Here is a 22,773-nt window from a genome sequence, read left to right as displayed (position 1 = left end):
AAAGCACAATTTGCAGGTGAGCTACTGCGGATGCTCCGAACAAGAACAGCCACGGCAGTGCCACAAACGTGGACTTAATTCATAGTTTGCAACTCCTCAGCATGGAGCTGGCCAGACAATTCCAGCTAAATTAAACTCCACACAGTTCTCCTGGGCTGGGCCTGTGGGTGCTAAAGCCCCAGCTGTCAGCCCAGCTTCATGGCTGAAGATAAATCACTGCAGAAAATGGACTGTAATGGAAACGCTGACAGACCCTTCAAAGTAATGGAGCTTGAGGGTCTCCCTTTTGTTTCATTCCACATATTATGCAATTATTGCCTTGAAAATGGCCTTTTCTTCATTCCTGAGAGGTATGTCCTGGCTTCAGAACAGGGGCCGCTGGAGTTGGTAGATACCTTCCTGTTTGGGACTGTAGGCAGGTTGGATTCAGTCTGGGCCAGACCTATCATTGATCATTACAGCAATTTTCTAGTTCACAGAAGCTGGAATCGGCCACATCTAATCACTAGAATCACTGCATGGGGGCTGGACAGTGCAAACAGGTCAGCCATCACTCCCATCTACGATTGAGTTGTTCACACTCCAAAAAACAGATTTGATGCTGTTTTCCTGTTCCATAACAAGTGGTGTGGCTGAGCAAAGAACAGCTTTCTGAGGATGCCTGTTGAGGTGGCCATGCCAGTGCCTTTAGGGAAAGGATCCAGGCACAGTGGGTGCTGTGTCAAGGTATAGCTGGGATTCTCCCCTGGGACTTGCAAGGCCTCAAGAAGTTTTGGGCTGCTGCCTCTCTCTGGCCTACTTCTGGCTTTATTAACTCCTCCAGTCTTTGGAAGCATCTAAATGTGCAACAAGAGGGCTTCTTGTTGGCGACAAGTGAAAATGTGACCCTGAGGAAGTGCTGTATCGGGAAGCTCTCAAAAACAACCCCCCTCAAACTGACTTAAATTAACAGAAATGTATTGAATCACATCTACGTGAAATCCATCTAAGGGTAGGTATGGCTGGATCCAGAAGGCCGACTGGTGTTCTAGGAGGTCCCTTTTCCTCCCCTCCTGCTAGCGTCACACCCCAGGAAGTTCCAGATTGACACACTCTCAATTCTAAGATGAGTGGGTAAGAAGGATAGTGTATTCCCAATAGTTATAACATGTTTCAGAACTGAGACCCACTGAATTGATGGGCACTGCCTGGAACCAATCTCTGTGGCCCGGTAGGTGTATTATTGGCCACGCCTGGGGCCATGACTACTCCTGAACCAACTGTGTGGTGAGGAACTAACTCTATGCTCTGATTGGCCAAGCCCTGGCCATGCCTCTTTCTGGATTAAATGGGGAAGCCAGTTCCCTTTGGGACATGGACACGGTTGGGAAGGGTGATTTCCAAGGAAATAGGATGCAGTTACTCAGAGAACTGGGGTTTGAATGCAAGGCAAGCAAAGGCAAAAATTCCTCCCTAGAAATGATACTAGTTTACAGAAGGAGCAGGATAAGTATTTGGATGACTTTCTCCCCAAGCAGAGTTGGTGACCCTCAGCTTTGGACGTAACTTTGGCACTTTCCAGTTTACCTGAACTACCTCTCTTTTTTCCTCCCTGTTAGTCAGCACATTGCCCACATTGATAAGCATGAATCTATATCATGGGATATAGATTCCTAGCAGCTCAAGAGGCTGAAAGGTGAAAACTGGGAAGGTGGGCAGTTAGCACCCTGTGAAGTAAACTTTGATGAATGGGAAATGGGAGATATTTGGAAGCAACTGGACAAATATATTCTGTTCCTTTCCCCTGCTGTGAGCTCCCTCCATAAAATTCTTCTAGGAAAGTCTTGTGTTCCAAGTGACACACCTGCTAGGTGACCTGTATATTAGATTCCTATCGTTGCTGTAACACGTTATCACAAACTAGGTGGCTTAAAGCAATACACATTTATTCCCTTTTAGATCTGGAGGTCAGAAATATAAAATGAGTTGGCAGGGCTGCGTTCCCTCAGGAAGCTCTGGGTAGAATCCACTTCCTTGCCTTTTCCAGCTTCCAGAGGCTGCCTGCATTCCTTGGATCATGGCCACATCACTCCGATCTCTGCTTCTGTTGCCACATCTCCTCCTCTGACTCAGACCCTCCTGTATCTCTCTTATAAGGACTCTTGTGATTCCACTGGGCCCACCTGGATAATTCATGACACTCACCACATCACCAGATCCTAAACTGAATCACATTTGCAAAATCACTTTTGCTGTGTCAGCTAATGTGTTGACAGGTTCTGAGCATTAGGTTGTTGACATCTTTGTGGGCCATTATTTAGCCCACTGTAGCCTGTGAGGCTCCTCGTGAAGCCCTGGACAGCATAGGCCTGCATTGCATCCTATTACTATTAATATTTTCCTTGCCTCACTTTCCTTTCCTTCCTCACCCTTTCCCCTGTGCTTGCACATCCCAAAGCATTTTTCACTTTGATCTTTGCTTCAGGCTCAGTAAGGACCAAGGTGAAGAAAACCTCAGGGGGCTCACATAGTGCCTTGTGGGTTCCCTCTCTGCATAGCCACTTGTCCATTTATGCATCTAGACAATGAACCACATGCAAAGAGGAGCTGTGCCTTTGTCATCTGTATCCTCAGCCCAGAGATGGAATCCAGTAGGCGCTCTGCAGATGCTTGAATTAGTGAGTGGATGAACTGGCTTTTCAACTATCCTGGAATTCTTGGTTCAAAGCTTACTTGTTCTGGAAACTTATCTCCCTAGCTCCTCCCCAATGTTTGATGTATATATATACATTTCCTGTTTAGTTTTATTGTACGCATTTGTGCTCAAGGGCAGAATCAAGAGAAATAGGTGAATAAATGTTTTTAAAGATCTAGGATCAGGCCCTGACTCTTCCCTTCCTGGCTCTATGACCTTGGACTAGTCATTTTACCCCCTTTGTACCTCAGTTTTTTTTGTCTGTGAAATTGTATTAATAATTGCGTTTACCCCATGGAGTTGATGAAATGATTAATTCTGATGACATATAGAAATTATTCAAGGCCATATAACCCATCTGTGGTTTCCCAAGCTCCTAACTTCATGTATAATACTTCTTACATAGTCATAGCACCTAAATTTCACAAAAACATTCTTTATGAGTATCTGTTTCTTCACTGATATTTTCTAAATGGATTGCTTGACAGACCCTTTTGTTTGGCTGAATGATCCCCTTCCACAGCCCATTCCTTTATGCCATCTTCCAGCTAGAGGTCACCATGTGCTAAGGTACAGTACAACTCGATATAAGCCAAAGCCTATAGGGTCAATCTTTCCGGAAAGATTTTCCATTCTTTACTGAGTCAGATTCAGTTGGAATGGACAATAAGCCTCTCTCTTTTCTTTCTGTGTCCCGTCGATATGGTGTCTGAAATTCCTGCCACCATTTTGTAACATGAGGCAATTAACATAGGAAAAAAAGCAAGTAAAACTTAGAGAACCCTGACCTTGATTGATAGTGAACCATGAACCAACATTGGCAGCTTCCTGCCTTCAGACTCATATTTGTGCCTTTTCATGGATGATACCAGAAATTTGGAGAAGGGGATGGGAAGTGTGAAAGCAGCTGAAAAAGAGAAGAAAGGAAAGAAATAGCCAAAAAAATCTCAATTTCTCTTCAGACTTTAAATAATTACAGAAAGGAAGAGGGGCCTCAAAACCAAAGCAAACCCACACCCATCTCCCACAAGAGACCGGAAAAAACTTGAAAGCAGTGACTGTGTATGCTTGGTGTCATTTGTATGTGGCATCAGGCCTGGCATAATAGGTATTTGTTGAACAAGTATAGGAATCTCTCTTTTCACATCTTTCAACTTTGGCCAAGTCTATCTGGCTCATGAGAGCAGATGTCATGACAGTCATTTGGTAGGTTTCTAAACACTGTACTATTTAAATACAGCACATTGTCTTAGGGGGCCCGGCAGGCTATTGGACAGCTAAACCTAACTGGCCAGATCTGTGCTAGTAAAACACACATTTCATCTGAATCTTTAGGAGCAAGGGTTTTCCAAACTGTTCCAGTGTGTGATTCTCCCTGGAGGATTTCAAATGAGGAGCCAAATGTAAGGTGGGTAAGAGAAGCTTGCTCATAAAGTCTTGGCCTCTGTCCCAATGATCATGTGATCCAAAGGGAGACATATACATGTCACCAATTTTCAGGATGCTACCTGAGCTTCCATCCTGGACACCAGGTGCAGCTGCTATCATTTTACCAACACTGCAGAGCCTCTCCTTACTGTGGCCTCCCAAAATGCAGGACAGGGTCTTGCTTGCCTTGATATGTCTCATTCGATAACACTAACTCAGTACCTCATTCATAAGTGAGGTGCAGTGCCAGTCTGTTGTAAAGAAGATCAACCTTTGGACATTTATCTTCATAATCTTTTACAGGGAGGAGGGGAACAAAGGCAAGAGAACATGTTCTTGAGTAATTTCTTCTGTTCCCTGGTATTGATGAAAGGGATAAAAATAAATCAGTGTTTCTATTAAAATTGTTTGAAAGACAAGGCAAAATCACACCATTAAAAATTAACATCTAAAACAGATTGTACATTACTAGGGATGAGTTCAGAACCAAAGTAGAATAATTGGCCAAACAAATCTACAGAATGTTGGATAAGACAAATTCACACTCATTTCCAGTGGTAAAGACATAAAAGAAGACAGATTCTCTTCATTTTAGGCTGGAAAGGTTTGAAGGACAGCCCAGCATATTTTATCTGAGGTAAATGAGGAACTAGGGGAGAGGTGAAGGTCAGAGCTATGGGGTTTTCTGGAGCATCAAATTTATCACTAAGCACCACCCACCATATCCTATGAAATTCATGTCAAAATTCCCAAGTTGTTTTCCTTCTTGGAGTCACCTAAACTCTAGGTTAGAAAGTTAAACCATCTATTAAGTTTATGATGGCCAACCCACTCAATGTCCATCATACACATCTATTGATACAGTCTGTAGGTGTGAGATTCATCCAGCCAGCCAGCCAGCCAGCATTTATGGGACACGTGCCTGTGCTGGCTCTGTGCTGGTGCAGATGGTACTATGATGGATCAGACAGAAATTTTGCTCTCAAAGAAATTAGTCCAATGCATGACCTTAGAGCAAGGTTTCTCAATCTCTACACTTAACATTTTGAGCTGGGTCATCCTTTGTTGTAAGGGCCGTTGGTGGATTTGAAGATGCTTAGCAGTGTGCCTGGCCTCTACCCACTAGGTTCCGGTAGCACCTGCCCCTCCCGTCATGCTTACCAAACATGTCTTCAGACATTGGCAACTGTCCCCTGATTAGGAAGGGAAGAATTGCCCCCGGATGAGAAGCATTGCTTTAAAGCCAGATCCTAGTCTCTATTCCCGACTTACCCCCTTACTAGTTGTTTATTTAACTGATTGTTATTTAATTTTCCTTATTCCCAGGACCTAATGCATCTTCTGGCACAGAGTAAGTATGCGATGACTGTTTGCAGGTTAAGTGAGCGAATGAATGAACGAACGAATGAATGAATATCTGGGGAGCTGACAGACTGTTAGGACCTAGAGTCTTAGCCATACACAATGCCAAGCAAGCAATACATTCAATCACAATATGCCTTAGCTAAGTAGAAAAGAAAATCTGCTTAGAAGATGTTTAGCTGTGTGGGCTTGACAGATAATTGAGTCGCTGGATTTTTCAGTTTCAACAGATTGGTTTGCCATTCTGTAGCCACAATAACAGAACAAAGTAACAATCACATCTATGTTGAATTTTGTGAAAAGTATTGCATCTCTGAGGCTCACAGTCTGGCCAATTAAACGTGGCCGATTGGCACTCCCACACAAGTTTGAGGGCATTTAAAATAGCTCTCTGCACAAGAAAAAAATCTAAGCTTCAGACAAAGTTGTAACTCTCCCAAGATTTTCTATTTCAAAAGCAAGCTTGCGATGGCACGATTGTTCTGGGTGACAGAGAAGAGATAAGCCATCCATTTCGAGTGTATTAGTGTCCAACTGAGTGTTGACTCTGTGGCAGGTAATTGTGTCTAGTGGTGGAAATGGAACATTTTTTGCACTCAAGGAAATCATCAAGCTTCTACTTATTGAGGGGCTTAGGTTATGGGACTTTTCACCATGATGTAACTATTCAGGGGGACTCATGAGTATCACTCACCAAGCTTCCTTTAGTTCTTTAGGTTTAAATGAGGTGTAGCTGATAGGAATGAAGGAAAGCTCCCGTACCTCTTTCATTCTCAAGTCTTCTGGACACAATTCTTGTAGGGTCATGTGGGGGAGGTTGTATTAGATAGCTATTACCACAATAATGCTGTGTAACAAACAACCATAAAGCATCATTGGCATATAGCAATAACATTCGCTTATCCTAGAAATCTGTAGAGTTTAGTTGATCTTGGCTGGACTTAGCTGATTTGGGGGGTCATGTGCATATGGGATTGGCTGCAGGTTGGCTAATTAGCTCTGCTGATCTTGGCTGGGCTTGTTCACCTGTCTGCAAGTTGGAAGGCTATTGGTTCATCTAGTATAGTCTTGGCTGGCATAACTGGGATGACTTTCATCCTCCAGGAGGCTAGCTGGGAAATGAGCAGTGGCAGAGGTACAAGAGCTTGCGTTGAGCTTGATAATATCCCATTAGCCAAAGTACATCACATGGCTGAGCCCAGAGTTAAGAAATCAGGTAGAATGCTCTGTCCAGACTAAGAAGAGCCTGCAAAGTTACACGATCAAGGATGTGGGTATCAAGAGGTGTGATTAGTTATAATTGATTAATATATCAATATACTGTAAAGTCTACACTCCAGAAAGTGTTGGTGCTTGGAAATCAAGATAAATCTGAACAAGAAAGATCCTTATAGAAATGTTCAGAGGAAGATGAAGAGGGAAGAGAGATTCATGACTTGGGTATGGCTCAGCCAGCCAGCTGCTTGCTGTTTGGGTTCTATTTTCTCTAGTTAGGAAGAGTGTCTTCATACTGGAAAGGAAAATGTCGCACAAATATAAATGAGATCATTCAGGACCAAAGTGGCTAGTCCCCCATAGAGTCCAAAATTTATAGTCCCACGGGAATTACCTCCTAGGCCATTGAAAGACTTGATTGTGAGGCATCACAGATAAATGATACAGGCTTCTAAAGAAGGTAGGTTGGTTCTCAATGGGTGACCCTTGACATTTGAAAGAAATATCTCCTCCCTAAGACATCTGCAAATTTCTTAATTTACGAACACAATGGAGTATGTAATACATCCCTAAAATGGAGTTAGAATAACTAAAAAATGCACAATATCAATGGTTTTATACACACCGTTCTAAAATAATTTCTAAAGTGATTAAAATGAATTTCTCTCAATTCATGACTTCACCTAGTGTCACACTTTATACTTATGTTCTCTCATAATAGTATTTATCTATTCAACATAGTAATAATGGGAGCTAATGTTTATTTATTTGCCTCTGTGTGTCATGTATTGTGTGTACTGAGGCCTTTACACACATGGTTGCATTTTATTTTCACAGCAATCTCACAATATGGGGATCATTATTACATTTTATAGATGAGAAAGCAGAAGCTCAGAGAATCATAACCAAAGCTTAGACCCAGGTCTGCCTGTGCTCTGAATCCTCTCACATTGGCTATCTTTTGCAAAAGATGAGTTGTAATACAGTGAAAAGAAGTGGAACCTTAACTAAAAAAATTAGCAGCACAAGTAGAAGATTGGGAAGCCTCGGCTTGCCAGCAATTGACATGAATAAATACCTTCCAGCTCTTGTTGACCACAAATCCAATAGGAGTTAACACAGCGAGGGTGCTGCCAAGAACATGCAAGTAAGCTTCCCTTCCTTTGTGGGGATGTGTATGGTTCTGCCCACAGATTACGCCACTAAGGGCGCCTGATTTCATTCAGTTAGTGATTATTAGATTGATTAATTGGTTAACTGCACCTGTAACTCTTGTCTGACGCTGACACATTTTAATAAAGTCATTGACAGTTTGGACCGTGTCCAATGAAGGAGAATTAGGAGGGCAAGACTTTTGTGAAACTATTAATATGTGGCAAAGGATTTAAAAAATGTAGTATGTGTAACTTACGACCAAGAAGACTTACAGGTGGTACAGATAACTTTCTTCAGCCACTTGAAGGTATTCCATATGGAAGATGGCACAGTCTTACTTAATACTGATCCAGAAGTCATGGGTGACTGTCATATGATCTGTTGGGCCAGAGGTTGCAATCTGGGTAGTGAATTGATTTGAGATGTGGTAAGCTCCATGATTCTGGGGGAGTGAAGACGGAGGTGTCTTAGGGCTACTGCCCTGAGAAAGTCCCTCTATCCATGTTGACTTCTGAAACAATGATTTCAGTACTTATGGTCAGAAGTATTTACTGAGTTTTTCCATACGCACAGCCATTATGAAATAATGTAGTTAGGAAATTGGTACTTCTACTCATGAAATGATGAATGAAAATATTTTAAAGGGGGGATGTTTATCCCCTACTCCTGATGTTTCCCTTCATTTGGCGGGAACTCCATTAGTGTGATATCCCTGGACTCTCTCTGTCCCTCTGCTCCCTCCACACCATTGAAGGTTGAAAGAGGAGAGACTTATGTGCTGTACAACTGAGGAATAATAAACTGGAATTTCTCAGCTCTGAAACCCCTTTATTTCACTTGGGAGTGAGTGGACTGCAGAAAGCACAATTCCTCTGTTCTTTTCCAGGCACAGAGCACCCTGTCTGTACCCTTATGTTGAGAGACGACCTGAGTTCGATGTTGTCGAACACAGAATTATGTGGATGAATCTATCACATTTTGACCTTTAGTACTAAGAATAAGGTTTGCTTTCACTTTAAGCAACATCTTCCAATTTAGGTTTGTTCAGGAATAAAGGGGCTATGGTGGCATTTTTTTCCTTTTGAAAAAATTTTTATTAACATATGGCTAACATACAATATTACATTAGTTTCAGGTATACACCATAGTGAGTCAACATTTATATACATGAAGAAGTGATCACCATGAGTCTAATAATCATTGACACTATACAATGTTATTGCAATGTTATTGACTATATTCCTTATACTGTGTGTTACATCCCCATGACTTATTTATTTTATAACTGGAAATTAGAATTATTCCCCTTCACCCGCCCCCCTATTAAAAAAATTTCAATAATAGTTGACATTTAACATTTATTTTATATACTTTTTCAGTTGTACAGCATAGTGGTTAGATATTTATCTAATTTACAAAGTGATCCCCTGACTAGTCTAGTACTCACCTGGCACTATACATAGTTATTACAATATTATTGACTATATTCCCTGTGCTGTACTTTACATCCCCATGACCATTTTATAACGACCAATTTGTACTTCTTAATCCATTCACCTTTTTCACCCAGCCCCCCAACTCCCCTCCCATCTGGCAACCATCAAAATGGTCTCTGCATCTATGAGTTTGTTTCTATTTTGTTTGTTTATTTTGTACTTTAGATTCCACATATAAGTGAGGTCATATGTATTTTGTCTTTCTCTGATTTATTTCACTTACTACAATACGTTCTAGGTCCATTCATGTTGTCACAAATGGCAAAATATAATTTTTTTTTTATGGTTGAGTAATATTCTGTTGTATATATGTACCACATCTTTATCCAATTATCTATTGATGGTCACTTAGGTTGCTTCTGTATCCTAGCTATTGTAAATAATTCTGCAGTGAACATAAGTGTGCACATATCTTTTCAAATTAGTGTTTTGCATTTCTTTGGATAAATACCCAGAAGTGGAATTGCTGGGTCATAAGGTAGTTCTATTTTTAATGTTTTGAGGAAACTCCATATTGTTTCCCATAGAGGCTGAACCAATTTACAATCCCATCAACAGTGCACGTGTTCCCTTTTCTCCTCATCCTTGCCAACACTTGTTGTTTGTTGATTTATTGATGTTGGCTCTCTGACAGATGTAAGGTGATATCTCATTGTGGTTTTAATTTGCATTTCTCTGATGATTAGTGATGTTGAGCATCTTTTCATACGTCTGTTGGCCATCTGCATATCCTCTTTGGAGAAAAGCCTGTTCAGATCCTCTGCCTATTTTTTAACTGGATTGTTAGTTAATTAAGTTGCATGAGTTCTTGATAAATTTTGAATATTAATCCCTTATTGGATGTATCATTGGCTAATATCTTCTCCCATGCAGTAGGTTGTCTTTCCATTTTGTTGGTTTCCTTTGCTGTGCAAAATGTTTTAGTTTGATATAGTCTCATTTGTTTATTTTTTCTTTTGTTTTCTTTGCCCAAGGGGATATATCAGAAAAAAATCTTATTGAGAGTGATATCATAGGGTTTACTGCCTATGTTTTCTTCCATGAATTTTATTGTTTCAGGTCTTACATTTAAGTCTTCAGTCCATTTTGAGTTGATTCTTGCATATGCTGTAAGAAGGTGGTCTAGTTTCATTTTTTAAAAATTTTTTTTGCATATTGCTGTCCAGTTTTCCTAACAAGGGTTATGGTGGCTTTTATCTGTCACTAGCTCATCTTATGTCTTAATTTGTTGGGAACTCAGGAAAAGAAGAGGGTGCTGTTGAGTAGCCTCTGAACAGCTCAATCAATATGAGATGGAATACAACACATAAGAGTTATCATGCATTGGCTGTTTATTCTCTGAGTCTCATTGCTTCGCTCATACTAGCTCCTCTGAGTATGCCAACAATATCTCTGTTGTTTCCATCCCTAGTTTTCAGATGAGAAAACTGAGGCTTGATCAAGTTAGGAAGTACAGTGGCACATTTCAAGCCTTGAGCCCCAAGTCAAGGCTCTCAGTTGCTACCCAGTGAAGAGAAGGGTTTTGAGCTATCGAGGATACGGGTAGTCAGAGAAGGGAATGACTATCAGGGGTATTGAAGGCATGAGAACTATGCTGGTTATGAGATGGTCAAAGTGATTAGTGGAGGAAGACAAAGGAGTGTGGACATTCCAAGGATGTACGCCAGGGGCAGTGTTCCCTCTCAGGAGTGACAGCAGCAGGAATGTTGTCATTTCATTTTCAGCATCTTCATCTTCACCAACTTCGTCCTAAAAGCCACCACTTAGGGACCTTTCATTATATACCAGACACTGCTCTAAGCGCTTTAAATCTGCTATCCCATATAATTTTTAATGATGCTATTGAGGTATAATTGATATTCAATAAACTGCACGCATTTAAAGTGTACAATTTGATCAGTTTTGACATATGAGTGTACCCGTGAAGCCATCACCACAGGCAAGATAACAAACATATCCACTCCCCCAAAAAGTTTCCTTAGGCCCCATTCTAACCTTTCCCTCATTCCTTTCTCCCCTAGCCTCAGGTTCTGTCCCCAGGCAACCACAGATTGGCGTGCTCTAGAATGTTACACAAAAGAAATCAAACAATATGTGCTTTTGTGTTTATTTGCCTTCTTTCTCTCAATGTAATTATATGGAGATTCATCTGTGTTGTGATGCACATCAACAGTTTATCCCCTTTCTGTTGCTGAGTAGTACTCCTTGATATGAATATAATACAACTGGTTTATCCATTTATATGTTGGTAGGTTTTGGGAGCGTTTCCAGTATTTGACCATTATACAGAAAGCTGTTATGTACGTCTTAGTACAAGTCTGTGTGCACAATGCTTTCGTTTCAAACTCCCATTACGTAGCACTATTAGAGTCCCCGCTGTATGCTTGAGGAAGCTGAGGTCCACCGAGGTCACCTACCCTGCCCTAGGCCAGTGGCTAACTCACAGGAGGGCTAGTAGCACTGGAGGCCTGATCTCTCTGACAACCCCACACTGAGAGGAATGGCTCCCCTTGGAAAAAGAAGACATTTATTTTTTTACTCTAAGAATGCATTTCTCAGTTTATCTTTACTCCCTGTCTTGGTTATCCAGATTGGCTGCTGCACCCAGACTCTCAGGGTAAGACGAGCATTCGTACTTAGTGTTTTTAGTTTGCCCATCGACAAAAGATAAGAAAATCCTATCAGGGGTCCAGACCTTTTCCTGTCAGGAATATGAGATTATATCTTCATTTATGAAGTAACTTTTAGACCCTGAAAATGAGAGTTAAGTAAAGAAAGCAGCCAGGAGACGCAAAGAGCGTGCAAACATCCTTGTGCATATTCACAATCTAAGAACTGAGAATTTTGTGGATGAAATTAATCCATTAAGAGAGCTCAGCTGCAGAATTACAGTCAAACGTCTTAGGTTCCATTGCTGTTGATCTCCTGAGGTCCCAAGTAAACCTTCTGAGGAAGCCCTGCCCACATTGCCCCGTGTGAATCTGGCCTCAGCCTTTTTCCTGTGCTCCTTCCTCATTCTGATTCTGCAATGGATGGACCCATTCACGTGCTGAGCTGCTCCCCTGTGTGAGGCAGCAGTGTGAGAGAAAAGTGTGAGAGAAAAGTGTGAGAGGAAAGACTGCCCGCAGTTCCTGCAGCAAGGAATTTACAGGCTGATGGGGGAAGAGTGACAGGAACCAGGCCCTTTGCAGGGCAGTGTGACAAGAGCTACCGGCCGAGGGACACCTGAAGCAGGGAGAAACTGAGAGAAAGCAGGCAATGATTCCCAGAGGAGGTGTCATTTAATTATTTAATATTTTTATTTTGTTTATGTTTTTCAAAATGTGCGTGTTTATTATGATAAATGATACAACCATGGTGTAGTGGTAAATGTTTGACAACCAGTTCTCCAGGAAAAAATATGTATATATGGACATATATACATACACTTATTATAAATGTTACTGATATAAAGGATGTGTCGCATATATAATTTACAAAGAACAATGAAATATACAATATTCTTTCCTGTAAATTCCATGTATATGGACAATTGATTTTTCACAGAATGCCTTCACTGATTTTTGCCAAACTCTTGTATCCTTAGCCAAACTATGGTTGTAGTTAACAAATACACTTCTGACATGAATGCGGGTTAATATTTTCATTTCTGTTAACAAAAAAATAAAGTAATGTTTTAATGTTATGTAAGACAAAAGTGAAACAACGAAAACATGTCAGAACTTCCCCTCATCAATGATGTGAGGCACATGTTGGCTGAATTGGATAACAATTTTTGATAACTTAAAGATTATTTTCTCAGTAGTTATGCTGTTCACAATATAGCAGCTTACTGACACATCCACTTTTAAGTTCAATCTGCATCATTAACATTTTCTCCATTACTTTCTCAAATCTAGACAATCATCAAAACCATCAATTAAGTCCTGACTCATAGAGTGCCTGCCAATTTCTGGGGTGTAAATACTCCCACCATGACTGATTTCTAACTACCAAAGTCATGTCACTGAACGTGGAGTTGGGAAGAGATGTGCAGTGGCACCGCATTATATAGTATTTCTACCGCATAGATACAATAGGTATAAAAAGCTTCAAAGCATAGATAATAGTAAAAATGGTAAAATAATGAAGAACTGATGAGTATTGTCTATTTATTACCTTTTACAATATCATTTAGTTCTAAGTTTATATAATTTGATTTTTAATAACAGCGAAGTTTAGCAAAATTTGTCTTGCAAAATTCCTGAATATTAACAATGAGAGTCAGTAGGGGTGCACGATTAGGTCCATCCGTAAAGGGGGATCGTTCTCCAACCAATACCCTGCTTCCCTGAAAATAAGACCTAGCCGGACAATCAGCTCTAATGCGTCTTTTGGAGCAAAAATTAATATAAGACCCGGTATTATATTATACTATACCCAGCCTTATATTATAATATAGTAAGACCAGGTCTTACATTAATTTTTGCTCCAAAAGATGCATTAGAGCTGATTGTCCAGCTAGGTCTTATTTTCGGGGAAACACGGTATTACCTTCCTTTGTCCTCCTGTCCTATCCTACCTGAGGTATGTGCTGGTTCCCACTCCCTTCTCTTTACACCAACAAACAAATGCAAGCACATGCATAACATATACAAGCAAGAGATGGGTTGGTTGTGTCTATATCGACTGAGTGATATACCATAAATGTTACTATGTCACGGATGGAGCAGCAAGAAGTAAATTAGATCAAGTGCTACCTTTCATTTTCCAACACACACACACACACACACACACACACACACACACATCACAGGAAAATGGGGTCATGTCATACACACTGGTTTGTTGATGTTAGTGCAGTCTTTTTTGATTTGGGCTTGTTTTGCTCTGCCATCTCTACCCTAATGACCTGCCCTTCACATCATAAACCCATGTTAATAGTCTGTTGCATATTTTTCATACGTTTCTCCATTCTTACATAGTGTTTTTATCTATACACACATACACATATACGAGTACATAAGGTTTGTTTTAAAATGTTTTGTTTATTAAAACATGGTATTATACTTCCTTGCTACAATGGATCTAATCTCAACAACTGTTCTAATGATCATTCTTCATTTATTTGACTGCATAATATAATATTTCACGGTGTGAATGTACTATAATTTAACACATATTCCCCTACTGATGGACACTGACTATTTTCAGTATTTTCCTTCTCTTTGAAGAATGCTGTAATAAACATCCATGAACATCTGTCTTTAGATACTGAAGCTCTTATTTCTGCAAGGCAGAATTGTAGGAGTGGGGTTTCTGGGTTTAAGGATATGTATATTTTTAATTTTAATAGATATATCCAGATGGCTTTCCAGAAACACTTTACATTTCTACCAACAATAAGTGAGAGAACTTTTCCATTATCCCACCAGCAATAGGTCTTAACTCTCTTCTTAATTTCTGTCTGGGACATGAATGTAAAGTTATAACTTATTGTTCTTTTAATTTGCATTTCTCTGACTACCAGTGAGTTTGAACATATTTTTTTCATATGTTTATTGCCAATATGAGTTTGCTCTTCTGTGAATTGCCTATTCATATCTTTTGTTCGTTTTTCTATAGGATTGTTTCTCTTTGTTAATTTGTAAGAGTTCTTTGAATAGCATAGATATTAAACTGTTATCTGTCATCTGCATTGCAAATATATTTCCAAGTCTTTGGTTTCTCTTTTAATGTGTAAGATGTTACCTTCAGTTATGTTTAGATAATTTATGGTTTATAGTTATTTAATATATGGTTTGTAGTCAATGTTTATATAGAGTACACACATACATGTTTCCTTTAAAACATAGGGCTCCTCTTTTGGATATGGAAAAATCTTCCACCCCCTAGGCTATAAACAGATATACGTTTTCTTGTGATTTTTTTTTTTTTGTATAACATTTTATATCTAGACCCTTCTTTAATCCAAGTAAATTTATTTTTATATGGTATCAAATAGTAGTGCAACTCCACATCTTCTAATTCAGTAGCCATTTGTGCATGGCCATTATCTAAATAAGCCATGCTTTTCTCATTGAATAGAGGTACTTCTTTTGCTATATTTTAAAATCTTATATTTAATGGGATCTGTTTCTGGATCTTCTATGTTATATTTTTTTTAACTGATTAATTTTTCTATTCTTATGCTAATTGATTTTTTTAGAGTGGCTTTATGGTATGTTTTGATGTTTGGTAAGGCAAATCCCCCATCTTTATTCTTATATAAATGTGTATATAAATTATAGTATTCTTGGGCATTTTTTTCATCTATATGAAATGAAGACTATTTTACCTTCAAGGAAAAGGAAAGAAAAATGCTACTCATGTTTTAATAGGAGTATCATTAAATTTTATATATTTATATGTATAATTTAGACACTTTTTATCATACTACCTCTCCGTAATGAAGAACCTAGTTTCTCTTTCCATTTGTTCAAAATTTGTTTTATGTTATCTAATAAGATTTTATAGTTTTATTCACATCGGTCCTATGGCTTTCTTGTTAAATTTTTTTAACTATTGCAAATTTAAGTTTTTTACTATTTTCATTTTTAGATACTTATTGCTAGTATATAGAGAATGTGTTTTCCCCCCAATTTCTTGTTATATCCTTGAAACTTATTAAATACTCTTATTATTTATAAGATTTTAAAAATTAGCTTATGTGGCCATTCTAGATATGCAATCAAATCATCCACCAAAAAAATAGTTTTAACCATTCTTTTTTTGTTTTAGGTTCATTATTTAATATTCTTATCTTATTTCATTGGCCAGAACGATTTCAACCATGCTGACCAATTAGTAATGGTGGGCATCTCTATCCAGTTTCTGACTTTTGTGGAAAATTTTTCTTATTTTAAAATTTGTTATTAACTTCTGTTAAAAAGTATTTATCATATTCAAACATTTCCTTTTGATTCCTATTTTACTTACAGTATGTATTAGGAATGGCTGCAAAAGTTTATTAAATGGCTTTTCAGCCTGTGTTAATGTGATCATAGTTTTTCCCCTTTGTTGTTGATGTAATGGACTGTGGGAATAAATTTTCTTATACCATGAAGAGGCAAAGAACACATAAGACAAGGGGGAAAACTATTAATTAAGGGAAAACCAGGAAGTTAGGGATAAGGCTAGACATAAAACAAAGCTCTCCAGGGACCAAAGGGCAGGCAACTTGCCTGCAAAGTGAGCAAATGAACACAATCAGGCTGTGAAGGGTGGGAGTTCCCTGGAACCAAGGTGGCGTTGCATATGCCAGGGCCGTGGTCTTGTGAGGGTTTTCTCCCGGAAACAAGGCAGAATGCAGCATGTGAAGGAACTGGATAAAAGCTCGTTAGTAATGGAAAAGCAGGAAATGTTCCAAAGATCCAAGTATCTAGTCAGAAAACGTCAAGCCCATGGAGAAAGTAGACAATTTTTTGGTCACAAAAGGTGGAGGAAAAAAAATGTGCCTACTACTTAATGTCAGGGAGATGGGGGGGTTAGAAACCGAAGATGTAATCTGATAAAAGACAAGTTGTTTCTTGTGGGTGAACCTTTTAAACTGTGTGATCTTTATTGCCTTTTAACTGTTTTCAGTGCTCAGCATAGAACCTCCTACACAGAAGGTGCAGAGTGAAATGGTCGATAAAGGCAGGTGAGCTCAACTTGGACAATAGGGAGAAGGAAACAAACTGAAAAGAGAAGATCACTGAAATATTAGAGTTTGAAGTAACTTTGGAAATATATTTATTCATTTATTTACTTAGTATTTCATATTTATGAATCGTGATCACAAAATATGGCGAATGTTTAAATTAAAAAAAAGTTATTATAGACACATTGCCATTAATCCCCCTCAAAATACTTCCTCTCTCTTCAAACACACTTATCCCATTGTTCTTTCCACTTTCTGAAGCAGTTCTGGAAGTCCTCTTTCCTGAGTGTCTTTAGTTGTGCTGTCATGGCTGCCTCGATGTCCTGAATCGATACAAAACATTTCCCTTTCACGGTCATTTTGACTTTGGGGAGAGCCAGAAGTTGCATGGTGTAAGATCCAGTGAATAAAGTGGATGAGAGCACACCATAATATTTTTATTTGACAGAAATTGCTATGTACCAGAAGCCATGTGTGACATGGAACGTTGTCATGATGGAGGATGAAGTAAAGACACTCATGAAATAGGACTTGCAGAACTGCTTCAGAAAGTGGCAAGAACAATGGGATACGTGTGTTCAAAGCAAGGGAACGTATTTTGAGACGGATTAATGGCAATGTGTCTTTTATTGTAATATATATATATTTTTTTATTTAAACATTCACCGTTCATTTTAATCACACCTTATATTTGACACCTTCCACGTACCAGCAGCCAGGCCCTGGACATACAATGATAGACAGGACCGAGGAGGTCCCTGCCTTCATGGATCTTACTTTTTAGTTGGGAGTGATACAAGTGATTACTAAATAAACAAATTAGACAATTATAGGCTGTGACACATTCTGTAAAGCAGTGTTCCTGAAACTTTCCTGTGTATATGGGTGACCTTAGGAATTCTGTTAAAATGCAAATTCTTACTTAGCAAACCTGGGGTGAAGTTCTAAGATTCTGCATTTCTAACAAGTTCCCAGGTAATGCTGCTGCTCCTAACCCATGGACCACACTTGGAGGATTGGCAAAATGTTGAGGATACAGATAGAGTGATGGGGGTTGTGCTTTACAGACAGGGTGGTCAGTGGAGATCTTTCTGGAGAGAGATGTTTCTAAGCAGAGTTCTGTAGAAATCATTGAGCACCCAGGCCAGGCCAGAAATCAACACTGCAAACTCCTGGAGAGCGGGTTGTAGGTGCGACTGGTGGAACCACTGTTGTCTTTGACAGAGGGCCTGAAAACAGAGAGAGAAGGGATCATGATTAATCTCATGGATAGTGATGTTGAGAAGAGATGGGCTTGTTTTTGGGAAACAACAAGCTCAGGGCCAGTGGAAGGTGTAAGGGGAGGTGCTCAGGAGGCAAGCTGGGAGGTCATGCTCACCAGACTGAGAAGGACAAGTGTGGAAAGTGGTGTCTCCATCAGACTCAGGTGTAGAGGGATTCCAACCAGAGTGAGATTCTCATAACTAATTAAAAATATTACGCACATACACTGTCTACGATATGTCCACACCGAAGAATACAATAGTGTGTGAAACCAGACTCGATCCTTCTCTCACGGGACTAGCAAGGCAGCTGTTAACGTGAAACTCCCATGGAGGGAGTTAACTTCAGGAGGGGAAGCAGCCTCCATCAGAAGGGAACCCTGGGGCTGTGACATAAAAGGGAAGCCTAAAGTGGCCAGATCATGCAGAGGGGAAAGTGTGTGCAGGCACAAGGCCCCCAAGGAACTAGAGACACTGGCGGTGGCTGGCGCCCTGAGACTGGTGGGGTGGCGGAAGCAGCATGTGAGATGAAGCTGGTGAGGTTGGCCGGAGCCAGTGCTCTCTGCCTAACTAGAGTGGGAACCCCTGTGGGAAGCAGCCTCGGTTCTGGGCCTTGATTCCTTGGGTGATGTGGAAATGATTTTCCTTAGGTAGCTGCAACCGAGATGCGTGCATCTGCCAGCATTGCCACTGGTGTAGGTTAAAGGATGGCGGCGTAGGGGTGAGCCAGCCTTTCTCTGACGTCTCCACCTCATCATCCCAGCCGGACCCTCAGGGCTCCACCCACAGGATGGGACCAGTTCCCAGTTCCGTCTTTTATGTATGCCAATAGAGCCACATGGTACCAGTGTCTTTACACGATTTCTCCTGGAGTGCTGCAATGAGGAAGCTTCTGCTGCCCGTGGTCACGTTACACTGCGGTGCAACTTCCCAATACGGAAGGCAGCCCGCCTCCACTGAGTATGCATCGTGTACCAGGGGCAAAGCAGTCAGTGTTTCATCAGGAATGAGCTCCTTTAGTCTTCCCAGCAACCCTATGAGATAGAAAAAAGGGAAAAGAAAGGGAGACTCAAACTAAATATGCGTCGCTTTAATCAACAACAACAACAAATCACTCAACAGATATATATAGTGAGCCCTTAACACGTGCCAGGCAAAGTTGACAACACTGCGGAGACATCAATGGGCATAGAGACAAACAGCCCTGTTGTCGTTGGGCTTACATCCTGTTTGGGAGAAGGAGACAAACACCAAAGAAGGAAGCCAGAGATAAGGTGCGTCAGATGGTGTTAAGCGCCAAGGGAGGCAGAGCAGGGAAGGAGGAGCAAGGAGTGACGTTTGCTGTTTGCAGACAGAGGAGGAGACCTCCAAGCCCGGGCTGAAAGAGGGGTGGGAGGTGTGCACAAAGGCCGGAAGTGAGAGCCCCGTGGGTGTGTTCAAGGATCTACAAAGAGCAGAGTGTGGCTGGGTGAAGCTAGGTCAAGAGCTGGGGGCTGAAATCAGAGGGGTGGGGGACACCTTTGGAAGCCTTGGGGGGCAGGGGGCTTGGCTCTTACTCTGAGCAAGGTGAAAGCCACTGAAGGTTTTTGAGCAGAGGGGTGATGCCACTGGCATCACCATTTTAGGACGAACACTTTAAAGGAATGGGGTAGAGAATAGACACTATGGGAAACACCTAATTTCCACTTTCCTCCGCTCTGGAATGTGCTCGAGCTCCATCTGTCAGGAGTCTCCGGAACTTGAGAGCAAGTTCATAAATAAAAATGGGTACCAGAGCAGGAGCAGTGGAGGCTCTCCCCCGCCCCTCCTGGCACGTGCCCCTCAGGTTTCCAGCGCCGGCAACCTGGGGCGTGTTGGTAATGCTCTTGGTTATCTTTGTTTTCCTCTGAGTTTGTAGAGTTTTCTATTTGCATACTTCCCTGAGCTTGCTATGATAACTTCTCCATCTTTACAGTTCTATAATTTTGTTCTATTATTTAAACGAGCATGAGGTCAATGCGAAGATGCCAGCTGCCTGAGCGTAGTGCATTGGTGCAGTAAGGAAGGTAGACAGGAGAGCGTGTGGAGCCAGGGGCCTGCTGGGCTACCAGAGGTACCTGTGTTTCCCACAGCTTCTTGCTGCCCCCTGCACAAGCCCCACAGCCCCGTGTCTTCAAGTTCACGGATGCGTAGGGACTTTCGTGGGAACATTAACCCACTGAACACAACTGTCTGCATGACTTCTGATTGGGAACTAATTTGTAGATGTACAGATTTCTTTTTTTTCCGTTGGCTTAAAAGACTCAGTGAAATATGTGGGTTTCAGTCTCCTCTCTCACTTCCAAGTGTGGCCTGCCAGAGGTGTTCGTTTTGTTTTAAATGCATATAGATGTCCTATTCATCAAAAGCCTAGCCTGGTACTGGGTATTTTGTCACTGTGTTCAGTTCTCACAGCAACTCCAGAGCTAGGAATTGTCTCCATGTATCAGAAAAAAGAAACTCAGATGCAGGGAGGTGAAGAGAATCATGACGACCAAAATTTAGAAGGAATGTAATGGAGAAGGTGGGGGTCAAACTGTGGTTTGGCCTGTTCCCCAGCCCTGGGTCTGTTCTGTACCTCCTTCTTTGAGGAAGTGGGGTAGGGGAGGGGAGGGGTGTACCGGAGGGAGCAGAGGCTCCACCCTGCCTTTCCCAACTTGGTCTGCAGTGAGAGCCAGGAAGTCAGAAGAGGGCGGAGCTTGCCCACATGTCCGCCATCACCTTCTCTGCCTGGGGGTGGTGTGGGTGGCAGCTTTATGAACTTTCCACAGACAGGCAGGCCCAGTGTTGTGCTGAATGACAGAATCGAGATCGCGAACATGAGGAGTGGCCTGGAATGAGGACCTGAATCTAACACAGTGACATTTAATACATTTGGTAAATGTAAGAGCCGGCCCTGGGGTGCAAAATGTTAACTGACAAAATGCAGGTGTAAAAGCATCTTGGCTTAGTTGGATGGATAGCCAACAAATTTTACTGAGCACGTAACTCTTTGCCCAACGTTAGGGTTATAGTAATGAACAAGTTGTTCAGTACTGAGCAATTGTTGTCTCATGAGGCTGATATTCATGTGCGTGGAGAGAAGCAAAACTAAGTAAACAAATTAGTAAGTCAGCTGTGTGGATGCATGCTGGAGTGGGATGGGGACAGGTATATCAGGTGACGAGATGGTGACAAACAGAAGAGGACCGTTTGTTTAGTCCTGGGGACTTTTGTCATCATGAAGCTCAATGCATGTTAGTGGCTTCCAAAACCAGGTCTTCAAAAGGGAGGTAGAGCCCTTAGCCGTTTGCCTAATAGTTTGGGAAAGAGTCCATTCTTTCATTTCGTATATATTTATTATGCACTAAATGGCAGATACTGTTCTAGGCAGAGGTGATAGATTGCCCTCCTGTAGTTTATATTCTAATGTGGGATAAAGACAATAAACAAACACTCAAGTATGTTTACATGTGATATTGGGAGATAAAGTTCTATGAAGAAGCATTAAATCGGAGAAGGAGATAGAAGGTAGTGTGGTTCCTAGTGAGCATGAACAGGAAAGAGCTCTCTGGGGACATAGTAGTTGAGCAGATGAAACAACAATGAGAATATATGGAGAATCATATCTCAGTAGCAAATGCAAAGGCCCTGAGGCATGAAATGAGTTAGGGGTGTGCTAAATCCAGGACAAAATCTTTGTCACTGAAATGAAGTGAGCAAGACAAAGTTAGGGGAAGTCTGGAGAGCAGGCAGGGTGAATCCTGTGAAGACAGTGGGCATGGGAGGAAAGTTAGATTTTTTTTCATAACCAAGAGGGAAAGGCATTGGAAGATTTTTGAGCAGGGCAGTGAGATGGTCTAATTGGAGTTTTACAAGGTTTCCCCTGCTGCTATGTAAAAATATGCTCTAGGGGCAAGGAGACCAGTTAGTAGGAAGCAGTGGAGAGCGAGGCTTGGACTAGGTGATGGATTGACAACAGTCCTGAAACTCTGTGCCTCACATGCCCGGGCAAGGGCTCGCTGGGGACACAAGCTGCTATATCAGGCTTCTTGGGGGTCCTGGGACCCAAGGAGCTTGTGGGAGCTGTAACTTGCAGGAGAGCAAAACCAATGTTCTCTCAGAATGGATTCCATACCGCTTTGTGAAAGGTTCTCAACTCTGGAGTGTCTATTAGACTCACCGGGGGAAAGGCTCCTGTGCCCTGACCACTCCTGACTGATTAAATAAACATCTTTTAGTTGGGGCTTGAAACCTGGCATTGACACTGTTTGAAATGCTCCCCAGATGTCCTGCTGCTCTGCTGGGAGCTCAGCATCCTGGTCACAACCTCGCCCCACACTGAGATCCTGTTTTCCTCTGCTGGAAAACAAAGCTGTGTCCTGGGGGCTGCTTCTGTCTCGGGGTGAAGGGCAAGCACTTCCTCTTCTCCGCATAATCCCCAAGTCCCTGTTGGTCTGGCCACTGTTCTCCACACAGAGATGGGGAGTCGGCCCTGCCCTCCAGCCGTCTGCCTCAGCCCTT

Source organism: Rhinolophus sinicus, linkage group LG11 (genome assembly GCF_036562045.2).
Source record: "Rhinolophus sinicus isolate RSC01 linkage group LG11, ASM3656204v1, whole genome shotgun sequence".
Taxonomy (NCBI): Eukaryota; Metazoa; Chordata; class Mammalia; order Chiroptera; family Rhinolophidae; genus Rhinolophus; species Rhinolophus sinicus.
Note: the sequence above shows the minus strand (reverse complement) of the source record.